The sequence below is a fragment of the Pempheris klunzingeri genome, chromosome 20 (genome assembly GCF_042242105.1).
Source record: "Pempheris klunzingeri isolate RE-2024b chromosome 20, fPemKlu1.hap1, whole genome shotgun sequence".
Taxonomy (NCBI): Eukaryota; Metazoa; Chordata; class Actinopteri; order Acropomatiformes; family Pempheridae; genus Pempheris; species Pempheris klunzingeri.
The window spans coordinates 5,639,626-5,657,381 of record NC_092031.1 but is presented as its reverse complement, the minus strand read 5'-3'; positions in this window follow the sequence as shown (position 1 = coordinate 5,657,381).

The following is a 17,756-nucleotide window of genomic DNA, read 5'->3' as shown; positions in this document are numbered from 1 at the left end:
TTAAATTCTAGCCTTTTGCTGCAGTGACCCTGTAAGTCACCCCTCCCCTCTGTGCCTCACTCTTCATCACACTCACCCAATCATAGTTATCACCTAGACGGATTTATTCCTGTCACCATGCCCGGTAAAGACAACAACAAAAGCACAAGTGGCTTTGTTCCAGTAAATGAAATGTCTCCCTGATAGGAGAGAGCGAATCAATTGCTGTTAGTTTTTCTGTGCGTAGGCAATGTGGAGACACTGTGACTGTGGCCATGGAAGAGCTATCAGGGAATGTTTCACATCAATAGCATCAAGATTCAGACAAGCACTCCAGACCGAAGACTGGAGGGGAACGTGTGCATGTATGCGCCCGTGTGAACACGATATCTCCTGATCCGCCACCCAAAAGCATTAAGGGATGAGGCATGACATTCTGACGACAACATAACAACCGTATCCTCCTGGATGTAGATGCTCGAGACGTGTAGATGTCTGACTTTTTTTTTTTTTCTCTCCTGTCTTTCTTTATGTCTTTACAATATGAGTGCTGAGACTAATTCAGCAATCTTAGCCTTAGTGCCTCTTGATCCCATTTTGGTGAAGAAATGAGCTTCAGGGGCCAAAACAAACTTGGAGATCAATCATTTACCTCTTGATGCTTGATCTATTCACTGTATGTGTTTGTATGTATTTGTATCTCCCTGCTAGTGTGTGGCTTATTTAGGTAGATGTGTGCTGTGACTACATCTTATTTAAGAGAAGTGTGTGCACCCTGCTGGATGCTCTGATGGAGACGTGACTAGAACCTCAGTTGGCCACTTTAGACTCTCATTATGCAGGTTTTGCTTGGACCCTCACATCCAATTGCCTATCACCCTTTCAAACATATACACGAATACACACATGCGCACACGGCCCACAGCATCGAAAACACACATACAAACACAAAAGCACAGGTACTAAAGGCTTTAAGCTTGAAAGCAAGAGGTGTAAAAGCTACTAAGGATATATACAGATGCATATATAAATGCAGGTGCACACATACACACAAAAACCCATGTACTCATTCTTCACTAGTGCTTTTATTTGGCTGAATATTTTAACAAACATGCCTCCTCACTGCTTGACCTTACCCCCAATTCCTCAAATGCTCTGCCTCACGGCTCTTCAGTAGCGTCTCATCTCTCTTCTTTGCGCCGTCTACACTATATGCATGCTTTAGTAGAATTAATAGAAGTCTCCCAGGCTCATCACGGTGAAATGGGTGCCATGTGCCGTGCTGTCTGCCAGCCTGTAATTCATGTATAATGCATCCTGTCTTCTGCTCGCTCTTATTCAGCGGAGGTGAAGAGACGCTCAGTGAGTGGATGCCAAGGATGAGCGCATGGCAAAGGAGCAGGGGTCAATACTTTCATTAGACTACACTTTTACTCAAATATTGTACTTTTTACTACAATGCACTCCAGTTATTTACAGTTATTATGAAAATATGATGGATATAACAATACGACCTATCCAGCATGGGCATGTTGCTGGCAAGGCATGTGCTAGGCAATGGTTTGCTAACATGTTCGCCATAAGGCATCAATAAAACCTGTGGTGTTTACAACTCCAAAGTGGCCAAAAATCCTGTTCACATTCTCAAATCATGTCCACCTGCTGACACACCTGCCACTCATTACTCCACCAGTCCTTCAGTGTATCTAATGGGATCACCAGCCCTTTTCTTTGCAAGTTTGTAATGCTGTGCACTTGCTTTACAGCCATCTGTAGCTGTTTTGGATTTTCTGCCCGATACCTTGTGATTGTTTCTGACCTGCCCACTTTGCCCCTCTGGATTTGTTTGCTCGTTTGGACTGCCTTCTCTTGCCTGTTAATTACAACACTTATTTAGTCCTTTTTCTTTGAGCTCTTCAACCTCAGTGTCTGCATTTGAGTCTTCAGTCCTATTGCCTCGTGCACACACTGGTGACAGCTTGCTAAAATTAGCTAACATTTACCACAATGAGCTACTGGTCATACCAGACAAGGTAAAGCTGCAGCAACAAAACCCTGGAGTGTATAGGATGGAGCAAGGATGAGTTTTATAGCTTCTAAACTCACCTTTCCATCTGTAAGAGGAATTATTTCCTCTTTCAAAAGCTGCATAGTTAGTAAAAACATTAATTACAATTATAGACAGTAGGCAATGAATGAAAATGAAAATTGCAGGACTCCTGAAGGGTGAATCATTGTAATAGCAAATGTATAGAAATGAGTTCAAAATTCTAGTGATGAAAGGAAATATTAACAATATACCAGCAGGGATCCTGAGGCACCAGCACTGTTAAAGAAATAGAAAGTGATGAGATAAATATAAGAGACTAAAGAGATAAAAATGCTTTAGAGATTATCTGAAAAGGTAACCAGAACTCTTATAACTTTAAGTCTCAGTGAATTTTCTTTTGTTGGGTTTTTGAATATAAAATGTCTCTGTGTGAGCTGACTACCATAGCACTAAGCCTAAAGACTGCTAAAACCAGGTCAGCAGCAACTTTCACAAGCTGTAAACAACAGCAAAATCACTGCCAAGCTGGGTTGTTGACTCCTCCGCACAAATCCCACGTCAGTGTTCTGTTTGACCCTTGCAAATGGTCTGTTTAAAGCATACTCTATGAAAAACAGCAGAGGGCTGGAGTGACTGCGTACATAACACGTGATTCAACCATTTACCCGTGTTCCCAGTGCCAGTAAATGCAACACACTTCTGCTCTCTCCAATCGAGAACATTTTCCATTATGACTACATATATGGTAGAAACAGAATGGGTCACATGTGCTGGAACAAAAATGAAATGGTTTCACAATTTCATCAATTCATCCTTCCATCACAGACACTACATTAAAGACTAACTTGTGAACACCTTTTAGTCTAAAGTTTGTATTGCCGATATATGCAGTTTATATATATACTGGATGCGTGAATACAAGGGGGTTGATGGTTTTTTTGATCAAATGACCTCATCATAATTATGCATTATCACAGTTAGTTGTCTAGACCATTGCTGACATCCTGCTTTCCTTCTCATAGAGTGTTTTTAGATTTGTTAATCAATAAAGCATTCCTCCCTCCTTCAAAGCAGGCTCTGATTTTTGTTGACTTCGTGTGGTATCTAAGGCAGTTACCAGCATTTAGATTTTTTTTTAAACCAATATTGGGGTAGTGTAGTTGAAAGGTTTGGCACATTCACATGCTCTCAGGAGACTACAAAGACCAGTGGAATTTAGAATAATGAAAGAAGTTGTGACAATAATAACATGAAGATCACAAAAGGGCCAAACTGCTTTTCTTTCTCTCTCTGACGATGGAAGCTGTAAAAGCACAATATCTTTACACCATTATTAGAATATTTTATTTTTATGTTTCGGCATAGGCAGCAATTAGTTTAAGGTTGGGAATAGATCACGGTCTTTGTTTAATACAGGAAAAAAGTCACAGTGACTTGAAGCACATGATGACATGATGTGTTTATTATCATTTTACCAAAACTACAGTCTTTCCATTATCTTACCCAGCATGCTTTTGTTGCCTAGACCAACCACAGGTGTGACTCAGGATGCCAGTAAATGGTGCACTGTGTTTTGTGCCTTATATCCACCCTCACTATAACTCTGGTGTGGTACATAAATGTAACATTTCACTGATTCAAAGATATATTGCCTAGAGATTACGTTTGTCACAACAATTTGGAACTTTGATATGAAAACTTTAGAAACTCTTTTAGAAACATCTTTAACTATAAAGATTGTATGGTTTATTTAAAAATGAAACTCTGCTCTTAAGTTGTTGTATTTACAGTCACTCATAAAGGCTGAGCTGAAAAGGCTGAAGGGATATTGTGACAACTTCTGCCTGCAGAGTAGTGTGGTTTCTGTGGCTGCCAGTCAGTTATTCTAATTACCTCTGTGGTTGTTTTTTTTAAGGATTACATTCATTCTCTCTGTCTGATTACAGAGTCAGGAGGTGAGTCAGGCTGAAAATCAGGTGCCTGAAAATACAGTCTGACAGGTCAATGATATAGACACTTTGCATACTTCCCTTAACTGCCTCCCTTAATTTCTAGTTTAATGCATGAATACATGAATTTAAAGTTAGAATCCTTTCGAGGTTAAAATGTAAGATTTCCATGACTGCAAGGCATGTTTTTGATTCTATTTATGAATTTTTTTCAGCAATAGCCATTCAAAGTAAGTCAGTAGTTACCTCTCTATTTGGTCATTTTCATTGTTAGTGGCGGAGTCCGCCATTCTTTACAGTCATATCAGAGCTGTATTAAGTTGCTGCCAAAATAATCCAAACATTTCCTACCACTTGTCCTTCTCATTAAAAGCATCAAACTGGTGAAACCTGAGGTTTTATTGTGAAGCAGTCCTAGGAAATGAAATGTATTTGTCATTAAGGATAGTAATAATATCAAAAGCACATCCACACTACAAGTCATGGTCATTTTGTAGTATATAATTGACAGCAGATAAGGTTTAAATATTGCAGGAAGTAATGGAGGAAGAGGAAGAGCCTACAGCTAGCAGTTCACTGGAGCTGGAAGAGACAGATACACCTTCAACTTGTGTGGAAAACTACTCAGCAGTGTTCAGCATGAAATCAGATCACGTTTTTTTTATGAGGATGGAAATATGTCATTGGCTTGACATCTTTGTTAAAACAATGTGAATTCGTTTGGCTATAAACACTGTAAACAGATTCACCAGTAGCTCTTTTGTTGTATTTCAGAGATATTTTTTGTTTTGTTTTTGTCAGATCTAGCACTGTTTCTTTCCACTTCTTCCACACTTTGTTGTAACTCAACCCTTTATCGCTTAAATATTTTAACATAAACTTTTATTTTCTGTCTGTCCTTGGATAAGTGGTGCCAGTAGTGTTGTTTTCAGTTCACTGTGAAAGACTCCTCTTATCACATCATTTCCATTCCTTTTAAGTGTCAAAAATGCATGTTTGTTGATTGCTCTTGTCCTTCCTTTCCCTTATAATCAGTCATGCACTTTCACAAAAGTCTTTGCCACCATTACTTTTTCTTTATGTGTTACTGCTACACGCTGATTATGTTTTCCTAATCACATTCCATACCTCTCCTACTGGTGGTGTTCTTATCAAAACATTTCCTCTGTTGGGATTCTGTCAATCTAAACAGCTTTTCCACATCCCTCCATTTTCATCTTGTCTTTTCACACAGGTACTTTTAAGTGACCGTATTCCCTTTACAGTTTGAATACTTTGGCCTCCATGATTCACCATCAGTGAACTGCAAAACTACCAGTCTCTTGTCCTGAATTCCCCACACGTGCTTTCTTTCACCAACATATGTATTGAAGTAGCCCAGGGTTTTCCAGTGATTTGTGCGCTGGACCTGCTGTTTTGCACAATACACTCCTGACCACAGCTTTGGGGGAAGAGCATAGGGACAGCTACAGTACATTGATTTGCTAAGCATGTGATCCATCTTAATGAAAAAATAAGAAAAATGCTGTCTGAATTCTTGAAGTAGCTGTGATTATCTGAGAGAAAACAATGTGGCCCTGTTTTCTTTCACAGCATCTCAAATACTACTGTAACAGCATTACACACTGTACATTTGGTGAATATTTTTTCAAATAGTTTCTAAATCTGTTTGTGCAGTATGTGCGTGCCAGTGTGATGTGCAATATGACAGCAGGAAATCCTTATAATGGGAAAACCTACCAATGACCATGGACAAATAACTCTCATGGAATTCAATTTATTCCAACATGTACAGCAACAGCGTTCTGCACGTGAACTCATCAGAATAAATGCAATGAGACATAATCAACAAGCAGCTTAAAAGGTGTGACAAAATTATTACCCATCAACTCCTATGAGCGTGTGTGCTATTTGAAACGTAGCTTACCTATATGGGCATAAGATGAATCACAAATTGTCTTGATCTGCCTAAGATATAAGCCATATAGTTTTACTCCATTACTCCATTTTACTTAGTAAAAGTTAGTCAGTCCACCACTTTGGCCCAGATTTTGATATCTCTACAACTATTATATGGATTGCATTTCCATTAAATTTGGACAGACAATGTGGCCTAATTACTTTTGTGTAGTGTTAATTTAATCGACTATTTTTCCAGTAATGTCTCAGACATTTTTATCATATTTAGTCAACCTCCTGCTTTGTTCCTTACTCATTCCATTGTAACTAAAAGTGTGACAAGTGTTGTTTCTTCCAGTGCTGTTGGGCCAATGTCATGTTTTTCATATTCATTCTTTCGGTCTTTTGTTCTTTCTTTCTTCCAGCTTCATGCCAAACATGCATTGAAGTAAGGTATAACAGGTAAAGCATCTCCAGCAAACTCCCACAGTTCAACTATAGAACATAAACAAATAAGTCTGAAAAACAGCTCTGTCTGGATGTGTTTAGTGCAGCGGAATACACTATGTGCATCACCAGGGTCATGGAAACACACAGTATGGACACTTCATCTGTTTTTTCCATCAGAACTACTCATAACACATCTGTTGCAGATCAAAAACAAATCAGAGACAATTTGTCAGAGAGAAATACAGTTTGTGGTCTAATAGCTCAAGACATTAGCTTGGCACGGGGTTGATGGCAGTGATTTAATTAGTATTCTTGGTGAAGTTTATGCAGAAGTTCAGAGCACACACCTACACACACACATATATTCATAAATTCATATGCCAGGCTGTCTGAAGCTGTTTCGTTGCATATTTATTCTTTTCATACAAATTCAATAAATGCTGGTTAATCCGTGTTTCTTATATCAAGCAGTACAAAACACAGGTTACAAAGTTCCATTAACATGATTAAAACTTTAAAAATTAACATTACACATGGTAAAAATGAAAGCAAGATCATAAAAAAAATCACAAAAGAAAAAAGAAAAAAAGAATAATGAAAAGCACACACACAAAAAACAAGTGTAAAAAGTAAAGTTTAATCAGAGTATAAATCAGAGTGGGTCATTTTGTAGGTGATAAGTTGGATTTCAAAATGATAGCATGTTAGCAAGATCGTAGTTCAGAGAATAATTATATATCATAATTGTAAATCAAATAATGTATATTATTATTGACTAATGTAGCAATTAGCAAAAGTCACCTGGACCTATTTCTCTCTGCCTCCCTAAAAGAGTTGGCTAAACCAGAAATTAAAAATAAAAGTGGATATGAAGAGGAAAAAACCAAATTGAACTGAAATTAAGCTTGGAGAAATGCCACCATTATCAAAAACAAAATCAGTTGGTATTTACACAGGATGCCATCGGACTCCCACTCACACACCTGCAGACCCGGAAAACTGTTGGGCACCCACACATTCTGCACAAATGAACACACATGCACTGCTTTGACTACACATCACACTACATGTTTATGCTGGAAATAACTATTGATGAAAAAAGAAAACACATGAAACTAGCCGTGAGTCATTTTTGTTTTTGAGAATGCACCTCAGAAACAAGACTGTACAGAACATAAACTGATCGTACAAAATACGCGTCTGCGGTGCTGGATCTTTACATCTGTGTCCCTGGTTTCACCCTCTCATTCCCATGGTTGGATGTCATTGATGGAGGATCAGACAGAAAACTGATTTACATCTGCTGCATTATTCATACTTCACTACATACTGGTGAGGTAATGACTAGTAACATACAATCATATTCATACTGCAGCTATAACAACCTGACCCCTCCTGTCACTCTGCTGATGCACTCATGCCAGCACCATTTGCTGCCCCAGCTCCCCCACCACCCCAACTTCGTCCAAATCTTTGGTATTGACGACTTGACTTAATGTTCATGTGTGTTTGTTGGGGGCAGATTAGTTCTTTCAGCAAAATCTTTACTGCTTGCTGCTTGGGTTCCACAAAATGCAAAGCTTTTTCTGCCAAATCTAACTGGACAACCATTTGCTATAAATGGTCGATTCCTTTTTTGTTTTGTCTTTATTTTGAAGCCTTAACAGAATATAGATGCAGCTCCATGAGCAAAAAATCTTGTGATGCATAGTGATTCTGGTTTCTTGTTTTCTCGCTCTGACCTTGCTATTTGATTCAAGTACATTGTATAGGTGTACATTATAAACTGCTAAGTCATACATACAGTCAGTTGTGTGTGCTTAATTTGTTCATCAGTGTTGGAGGTAAAAGTAATACGTTATGGTATTATATTACAGAGTTCAGGTCTCTAATGTAACATGTAACTAATATATCAGTAATATTACTAAATTCACTATGTTAATTAACCCTTTACCACCCGAAATTTCCAAGCTGACCTGGTCCTGGCAGCCATTCCCAAACAACATGACTCTGAGAGCCCCCAACCAGGTCAAACAGGTATTCAGTGTTAAGCTCATCTGGTTAAACTATGAATTACTCTAAACAGACAGTATTATTGTAAATAACTTATTTCAAATGAAAGTAACTCATATGTAACATATGACATTTTAAAAGTGACTCCCAACACTGTTGCTTGTTATTTGACTTCTACAAGTTTCTCTCTGGCCTTAGGTCTTGCATTCAATAAGCAAGAGCAGAGAGATGGGGATACTTAATGAACTGATATCATGTTGTATAACCTGCATGTGTGAACGCAAACAAGACTCCAGTTACTAACCGAATAGGGAGCAGAAGGAATGGTAGCAGCTTTCCTTACCTTGGCTCATGTAGGTTGGTGGCTTGTGCCGCTTCCATACTCTCTCATGTGTTTTCAAATCATTTCAAATCGGAGACAAAGAATCACAAACACCCTCATTTTTAAACACAGATCAGGTGTTATATCATGCAGCTGTGGCTATATTCTCTTTGTGAATAAATAAAAATCTGTGGACAGTGAGTGAACTGAGAGGAATTCAAATAAGCTAAACCTTAATCTCTTAAACATGGTCCTTGCAGTTCCAAACACAGCACGTTTCTGAAACGTCTTCACACACCACCCCTGGTTTCTTAAAGCACACCTATGTGCTTTTCCTTTCCTAACATGTGTCCACCTGCACACTTTCATGTCATAATGTCTGTAGAAAAGCACACTCAGACTATAATTAATGCCGGTTTCAAGCTGAAATAGAGACATTTCATAGACACTTGTCTCTTGAAGGTGCACTTTTCTGTCAATATGAAAAAAATCTGTTCAGCACTCCATCCTTAATTGAAAAGCTCTTTGCCTGAAATGATTTCTGCAAAATTCATGAATTACTGAAATGAATAAAGACATGGAGGTAAAGTGGACTAGCATGTCAGATCTTTGATACTAGCAGAAACCCAAAAAAACCCCAAAACACTGTACAGCTGCTCACATCTAAATGCTTTCCTTTTCTCACTGTCAAGAAGTGGCAAAATACATTTAATTAATTAGACATTTTGTGCCAAACCACTCTCTGTTTTTCATTAAGCTGCAAGCCCAGTGCCTGAGACAAATGGACATTTCCATCTGAAACCAATCCATCCTCCCAGCTTCTGAGACCAAAAACATTTCAGCGTGGTGATAATGCTGATAAAAGGTATTGATTCCATGAAAGCATCAAGGATCCATATTTCATGTACTTGTTTCTGTGTTCTCTTAATTCAGTTCTCTCTCTGGAAGGACCCAATAGTTGGGTTCCTATACCTCTCAGTCGAATCCACTGACTGAACTTCTTTTATGCCAGTGCATTGTGTGAATTCCGGAGAGTTTTGAAGTGGAATGAGTTGCTCCCAGTGTCCATTGTCCCAGAGATAAAGTCTCATTCATTTTCTGCATGGACAGTGTTAGCTGATTGACAGTTTGGACCACTTTCAAGGCTTGGATGGACATGAAACATCCAATAGCCAAGCTTAAAATTCTGCTGATTGCACAGCTAAAGGCAAACAGGGGCAAGAGTTTATGCCTTGTAGAAACCTAGTAACACATTCAGCAGCTTTAAATCAGTTCCCTTTCAGAATTTGGGTCAATTTTGGAGGAATTTGGCAATGGTGGTGCAAGTTATTGTTCCCAATTGATTCCCTATGATTACACATTTTAAATTTGCTACAATTCCAATTTCCCTGTGGTAGTGGCTGCTGAGGCTCACAGGATTATATTTACAGCCACCCGCCATGCCAAAGTAATGGAAAAAACATCATCTCTGAGAGACTAAGTTGGAGTAAATAAAACTGATAACCATTAAATAAGCCTATAGTATATTGAATGTTGAATTAGCTAGCTGACTACACTCTTTCTATGTTTCTGTGAACCACTTAGACTAACATTAAAAGAAGGGAAAAATACTTACAACATCTTACCAGAACCATCAGCTCCTCCAGCTCTGCAACTCTACATATCCTATAGAGTCCTTATAGACTTCATTTTGTAAGGAAAGACTGTGAGACAGAGAACTGGCATTGCATTGAAATGTTTCATCAAACAAATAACTGTGAGAGAGAGACATTTTGAGAAAGAAAGTTTGAGCTGAGAGCTGGAACAGAGAAGCGAAGCTCATGTGTTGTCAGATGGACCCGTAACCTGGTTAAGGCAGATCAGAAAGGGAGGGTTGGAGAGAGAGGGAGCGAGGGAGAAAGAGAGAAGGCGGGTATGTCATGCACAGCACGGAGCCTTTTCTTCTCCTGTTGTCAATTAAAGCAGGCGGCTCTGCACCTGCATGTGGATGCCAGGCCTGCGCTTCTAGCCAGCATTCACCTCGGCACCGCACTCGCTGTCCAACCAGCTCTTAATGAGGGGCTTTGTGTGGATAAAGGGGGCTGGCGCGTTTACTCAGGCGCCCATACATGGCAATTAGGGTGAACCAATCCTGGGGAGATCAAGGACTTATGCTTCTCTCTCTCTCTCTCTCTCTCTCTCTCTCTCTCTTTCTCTCTCTCTCTTAGATTCTTTACTTTTTATGCTTTGCTTAAGTAAGACTGATGGACAGACATGTAGATATGGAATTGTAAGATTTTCTAATGCTTGGGGTTTGGAAATGACTGCACTATAATCCTCACAGAATGAATCATGGCCGATGTCTTCTTTACTGGAAATGTTAAGGCAAAATTCATTCTAACTTGGATTTTACTCATTTCATCAAAGAAAAAAAATGGAAAAAAATGGAGCAGCATATTTAAGGTTCTCTGTGAGGCCCACTTTGTCTTGACAGTTATGGTATTCAACACAATTTCATTGGGGTACATTTTGCAGTTAGCACTGCATAACAGTGAAACACCATTTGAATCTTAAGGCTCAAACAAACATTGTAGGACGTGATCAAATGAATTGCCAATAACTTGAAAATTGAATCACTTCCAAGATTAAGTTTAAAGGTTAAGGAGAGAAGTGCTGGGCACAAATGGGCACATGCTGTATTTACTAAGCTATCATCAACAGTGGTTTTCATTACAAACAGTGTTCCACATGCAAAAAATCTTACTGTGTCTCTTTTGAGAGTTGTTTCAACTTCAGAAATGTAATTGAATCACTTCCAAGATATAAACTCTAGAAACCGTGATTATCTGGTTTAAAGGTTAAGGAGAGAAGTGCTGGGCACAAATGGGCACATATTTACTGAGCTATCATCAACTGTGGTTTTCATTTCAGTATTCCACCCACAAAAACTCTTACTGTATCTCTTTTGAGTTGTTTTAACTTCAGAAATGTGGGCATTACTTGTATATGTGAATGTGACTAATGGAAACACTGTAGCAGAGCCTGACATGTGGAATGTACAAGTCAAAGGCAAATTTTTTTAGCGATCGTAAAGTGATGAGATTGGTTTCAAGTAATTCCTTTCTGTACAGATCTGAACATCAGAGGTCTGTTCTGCAGTCGAATGAAACACAAACCATTTGGCAGGTATATTAGAGAGTACCTGGAACAGAGAGAACAGCTCTTAAACCCTCATGTGAAGCAAAGATTTTACTATTCAACAGGTCTGAGGACAATGCTTAGTGAGCACCCTGTAACTGATTAAAAAAAAAGACTTCAAGAGAGACAATGGGAGATCAGAGAAAAGAAAGTATCATTGTGAAGTTAAAGAAACCAAAAAGAAATATCAGCTCAGTTTGGAGAGAAGATGATGAAAATCTTCTCTCCATTTGAAAGTTAGACTCTTCTATCTCCAGGTGTTTGCTTACTTCAAATTGACAGCCTCCCCCCAGTAAAGCAGGGGAAAATCATTCCTGAAATGTTGAAAAGACAAACTAGAGGTCTTGTAACACACAAGTCTTGTCAGCTGATGCTGAAAGCAAACCTCTTTACAGAATCGTTCCAGCATGACAGCAATTTTAGTTTCCTTTTTAAAACATTTTGCATGCATGAAAGCTATCACATTTAAAGTTATCTTGGATGCTACTTTTTACATGCATCAACCATGATGAACAATATCTTTAAATCACTTTTGCCATACCTGCCAGGCTTCAAAACGACTCCCAAAACGTCTAATTCAGTCAGTGAAGGTGATCCATCACTGTGATTGAGAGGATAACAAACATGTTTTGCCAAGTCACATTGGAATATAGTATATTGTGATGCACTGATGCCCAGCCTGTGGTTATCATGTTTCTAACCAAGCATGTAATTGTGTGATTGCTGCCAAGCTACAATGACACTGTGTTCTCTTTGCTCTGTGATTTTCTTCTTCCGTGTGTTTTGAGTGCATGAAGGAATGCTCCATTGCTCTTGTTGCACATGCTAAGTCAATCTTGGATTTTAATTGTATTTATAGCAAAAAATGTTAGAATATTTGCTGGGAAAAAACAATCCTACTATAGTTTACATTCGCTGGGAACAATGTGTTCAGAGATACAGCCCACATGCCATGACACATGTGCTCCCACTCCAGCTGAGTCTATACTAATATTTTAGTATGCTAACATTTGATCTCGGAGGCCTTAACCCCACTAAAATTTTACGGTAGCCAAGTATGATAGAAAGCAGCAAAGCAGGAAATTTAACAGGAAACTGCACATAAGGGCTAACTGCTGCAAACTGTGGTTATGTATTCAAAATGCTATTATGGATGCCATGTTTGAAATGGTGCCAGCAAAGACCTTTTTCTCACAGCCGACAGTTTCTATATTATGCCTCCTATCAAATCAATCCATTCCATTATAACTCTGTTATCTTAAATGGCGAAGCAGTCAGTTGCAGAGCTGGGGCAGTTTGACAATTGAGAGGGAAAGAAAAATATATATAGTTGCTATAGGTTTTTTTTGTAGTTTGAATGGTGAAATGACTCCATGGTAAGAGGCTGGTTGGACTGCATGCTACAAATGTGCCAGCAACTCCAGTTATACAGTGCCCCACTGAGATTGTGTTCTGCTATCACCAAAGAAACAGACACTCTTTTTAATTAAATGTGAAGCCAATGATCAGGCAGATAGTTCAGTAATTCCAATAGAGGAAAAGGAGAAGGTTCTCTGTTTCTTTTATGCTGTGGTCTCCAAGATGAGCCCTGAACTCTGTCACACTGCATGCCAGGCAATGTGAGAACAGATATGTATTTCATCAAACAGGTTCAGTACCATGGATTTGTGCTGTTAATACTGAATGTCCTATTGTCTTACAAGATAGATACTTCTGTGTGAGGCTACTACATTGATGCAACAGTTCTGATTCTCCAGCATTTCCTAAGTGGTAAGAACGTGTTGGTTCAGGATGTCAGCTCAGCACAGTGCTGGCCTGCAACAAAAGGCGAGGTGAAATTTTGTCCAGCTCACTGTAGCTGCAGAGAATCTGTGGATTTTGGCCAAAGAGGACCTCCGCTACGCGAAAGGTCCCCACGTCCCTGACATTCAAAACATCAATGCTGATGTCAGGGCAATTCATGTCACTAGGAGAGTGACATCTGCACCTTGGTACTGTGAGCCAGATCCACACTCAGTGCGGTCTGGTGGAGGTGGATTTGCCTCAAATCAGGCTACTGACTGCCTCCTGTAGCTTTGCCTAAATCACCACAACAATCCACCCCCATGGATGGACACATGGTGCAAACAGCAGCAGGGCTAAATAAAGTTTCTTCTCCTCAATTTTCCCATAGCAAATTAGCCTGCCACTGTGTAAAATACTGTAGAATAGGAAAGAAGATGGAGTGTGTAAGACTACTGCACAGCATGCCACAATTGAGATCATTTCCATTTTGCAGTGTTACAAGACTTACCTGACTTCTACTAACGGCTGCTCGGTGTTGCCTTCAAATTAAGAAGAGGAAAAATATCAAAATCTTTTTATGGATTAGGATTAATGAGCCTGTCACTTGCTGAGAAGAGAACATCAGAATTTGTATGATTGTCTGAAATAACTTTCCCAGTTTAGAAATAAGACCTCCCAGCATTTTTTACTTCTTTATAGAAAGTTCCACTGTGCTCACTCAAGTTTTCATAATAAATTTGTTTTCTCTCATTTGCACTCAGTTCTTCTTCAGGCTCCCTTAAAGGATTCCTCCAGCACTGGTGAAAAGTAGCCTCATTTCCTAGACAGGAATTTCTCCCTGTGAGATTCACCGCTGTTTTACTATAACCTTTAGAAAAAATAAATTGTTTGTTGTCCTGCATTTTTGTCCCAATTTATATCATGGCCCAAATTAGCTTCTTGTTGTAATGTGCATCTCTAGTTAATGCGTTGAATTTGAACTGACAATGACACAGCTCGCGAGATTACAACAAAAACTATGGCAGAGCTGGATGGCTTACAGAAAATCATTCTTATCACCATTAGACAAGCTGTTTTCAACTTGTTTGCTAGATTTTGTGACATTTAAAACTCTCCTTGGTAACACTGACCATGCAGGTTAATTCAAAAATATTTTAGTGAATTACAAGATTATGGACAACAATGATAGTGTTCATAGCCATCAAATATCTATGGGGTAGAGCATAATATGCGAAGGACACGGACAGATTGGCTTCAAATAGGATTCCAAACTGAATGCCATGCAAAGTGTGTTGATGCACATTAGTTCAGTGTGGTCATTCAAGAGGGTGATTGATAGGATGACACACAGAAAAGATAATTAAGACAAGGCTGGCACACTTGCAAGAACACTCTATGGAAAAAGGAGGCAACAAGTAGAATAACTGGGTACAGAAGAATCTATCATGCGTCCTTGCTCCTTCACTGCCTGAAAGAGTGCCATCATCTCCTCAGATATGCACAGAAGAAAAAAATCTCTCCACAAGCCATTTAATTTGACAGGGCAGGTCTGAGGATGAATTTGAAAAGGTAATAGCTGCTTATCTATATGTATTTGCCGGCACACATTAAGGCTTGTGTGCGCGGTCTTCATGCATGCACTTTGTCTTTTTCTTTATCTCACACAGCCCACATGGATAGGTAGGCATGATGAACAGATACACAAAGAAGCACATAATATCGCATTAAACATTATTGACCTTCAGTGAATCCTCAAAATGTGAAAAGCATGGTCCATTTGGCAGAGCACAACCTGTTAGCAATACCATAGCAATCTAAGCACAAACACAAAATTGAAAAAAGTAAAATGTGCATTGCATGAATGACCTCTCTTAGGACACCTTACAATCAGCCAAAGAGAGACTTCTGTCAGAGAGAAATATGAGAAACAAAATGAATCCCCAGCACCCACCAATGCCTTCAGCGCTGTGAGGGTCGAAACTCCAACAATGGGAGCCGGAACAGCATTCTGCCATTGTAGCATAGAGTTGAGCAGCAAATGCCTTTTCTATCCCCAGGCTCAATGAGACATGCATTGGCCTTAACACATATCAGTGGGTGGAAGAACATCAATGCTTCACCTTGCATAGGTTCCCAAGGTTTTACATTTGCACCAATTACAGCTCTGCATTGACTGATGTTTGATCTAATGTGGCCCACAGAAATGAACCCGATGGAGGTGAAGCACATTCAAGTCTTCATTTACATTGTGCTAGTCCTAGTGTATATAGCCTCATTTCCATTTGTTGATGCCTAGACGTTTATGTAGCGTATGTATATGCATATGTGTTTTCGTGTCCATATACTCAAAGGAGAGAGCAAATAAATGTTATGGCAAAACTACCACTGACTCAGACGATGCCAGTGTTTGGCACTTTTCAACACAGAGCCAGTTTTAGGTAGAATGTCTGGGCCACACAGAATGACACTTCGGATCCATCACATGGGCTTATAGCCCAGAATTCAATCAGGACCAAAAGAATGATGCTCTATTCCAGCTTTGACGTGGCTTTATATTCATTTTCCCTAGGCAGTGATAAAAGTGAAGGAGGATTCACAAGCCATATGGTGGCGACACCTCTGTGGCCTGCATAATCTGTCAGTCACAGTCATGGCTGCGTTTGCTAGTTTGTCTGTACATGATTGTGTGATGCATGTGTGCGGATCTGTGTATATTCTGTTACAAACAATTATCCATACCCTTCAGGAAGCTGGCCCAACGTGACGAAAGCATCTGGATCCATAGCTTGATAGAGAATCATCTACTAGTTTCTTCTAGTGTTTGAATTTATCCAAAATACTTTTAGTGAGCAGGCCTTTTAGCCTACAGCCGGTGTCAAGGCAGGCAGATTTTCAAGCATTGTCCTGTATGGCACTGTAAGAGCTCATTCACTACGGTGCATCTCTAATGCTCCAAATATTCATGGCGAAGAGATAAATGCAGTACATGCTATAATACAGACCTGACAGAGAAATGTATAGTTGACCCTGAAGAGCTAAATGAGCTATTCACTGCATGATGTACTCTATGACCTGCATATACATTCTGTGCATACATTTGTTAGCACACGCCGTGTCAGCTTTTCTCCAATTGCCATTACAGCACTACAGTCGGAGTGGCAGCTTCAAATCGCTGCAGTGCAACATTAAAAAATGAATCATGATACATATTTGGAAGAATCCTGTTCAAAAGGGAACACCAAAGTAAAGATGGCAACACCTACCACTGATGGGAAATATAGTTGCTAACTTCCAGATAATTGGTGGGATGAAATTCAACAAATGGACTTCGGCTAAAACCTCAGTCAGTCCAAAGATGATCACACTCTTATCACATGCACTGAATGTGTAAATGCCACATAACGCTCTGGCGATGGTGTATTTATGTTTTTTTTAGCGCACAAATCATTTTTTTTTCACTTGGTCCAAGATCTCCATGTTTGTAAATAAAATCAGTTCATCTGATTTTCTGGGTATCAAGCGGATTGCGTTAGAAATGTAAGGAAAGCATTGACAGCCAGAAAACCATTTAAAAATTCAACAGCAACATCTCTTGTTCATCATCTTCTCGTGTTTTTGTGATATTTGTGATATTTTTATCGCATTGCTTTGAGCATCACAAACAAAGTTCCATTCACCTCCATTATACAGGAGTACCAGCTGAATTTTCAAATAAATTCCAAACTATTTTCATAGCTTAATGCCACTTAGAGGTAAAATGTCTTTTTGGGGGAATGTGGGTGAACCAGGCCTCGAAGCTAAGTACATATATTGCTCAAAGCTTCATGATTTATTTTGCAGTCTTGAATGAGTGAGAAAGGGATCGAGGTGCATATGTGAATCAGAGGGTGATGCAGTCAGGTGCAATCACAGTTCAGGTGCTACATGATCATATCCATGAACTCAGCTTCACAAAAACATTTGAGTATTTTTAGCGTGTCTGTGTGTAGAGCAGAGCAAGCAGTGTATTTGGTACATGGTAAAATGGATTTGTAGGAAAATTAGAAACAAGTGAATTGATGTGTTATTAGTGCACTTCAATTGTTTCTTGTACTTGTATCTCAAACCACTTTACTCTCTTACAGTTTTCTTT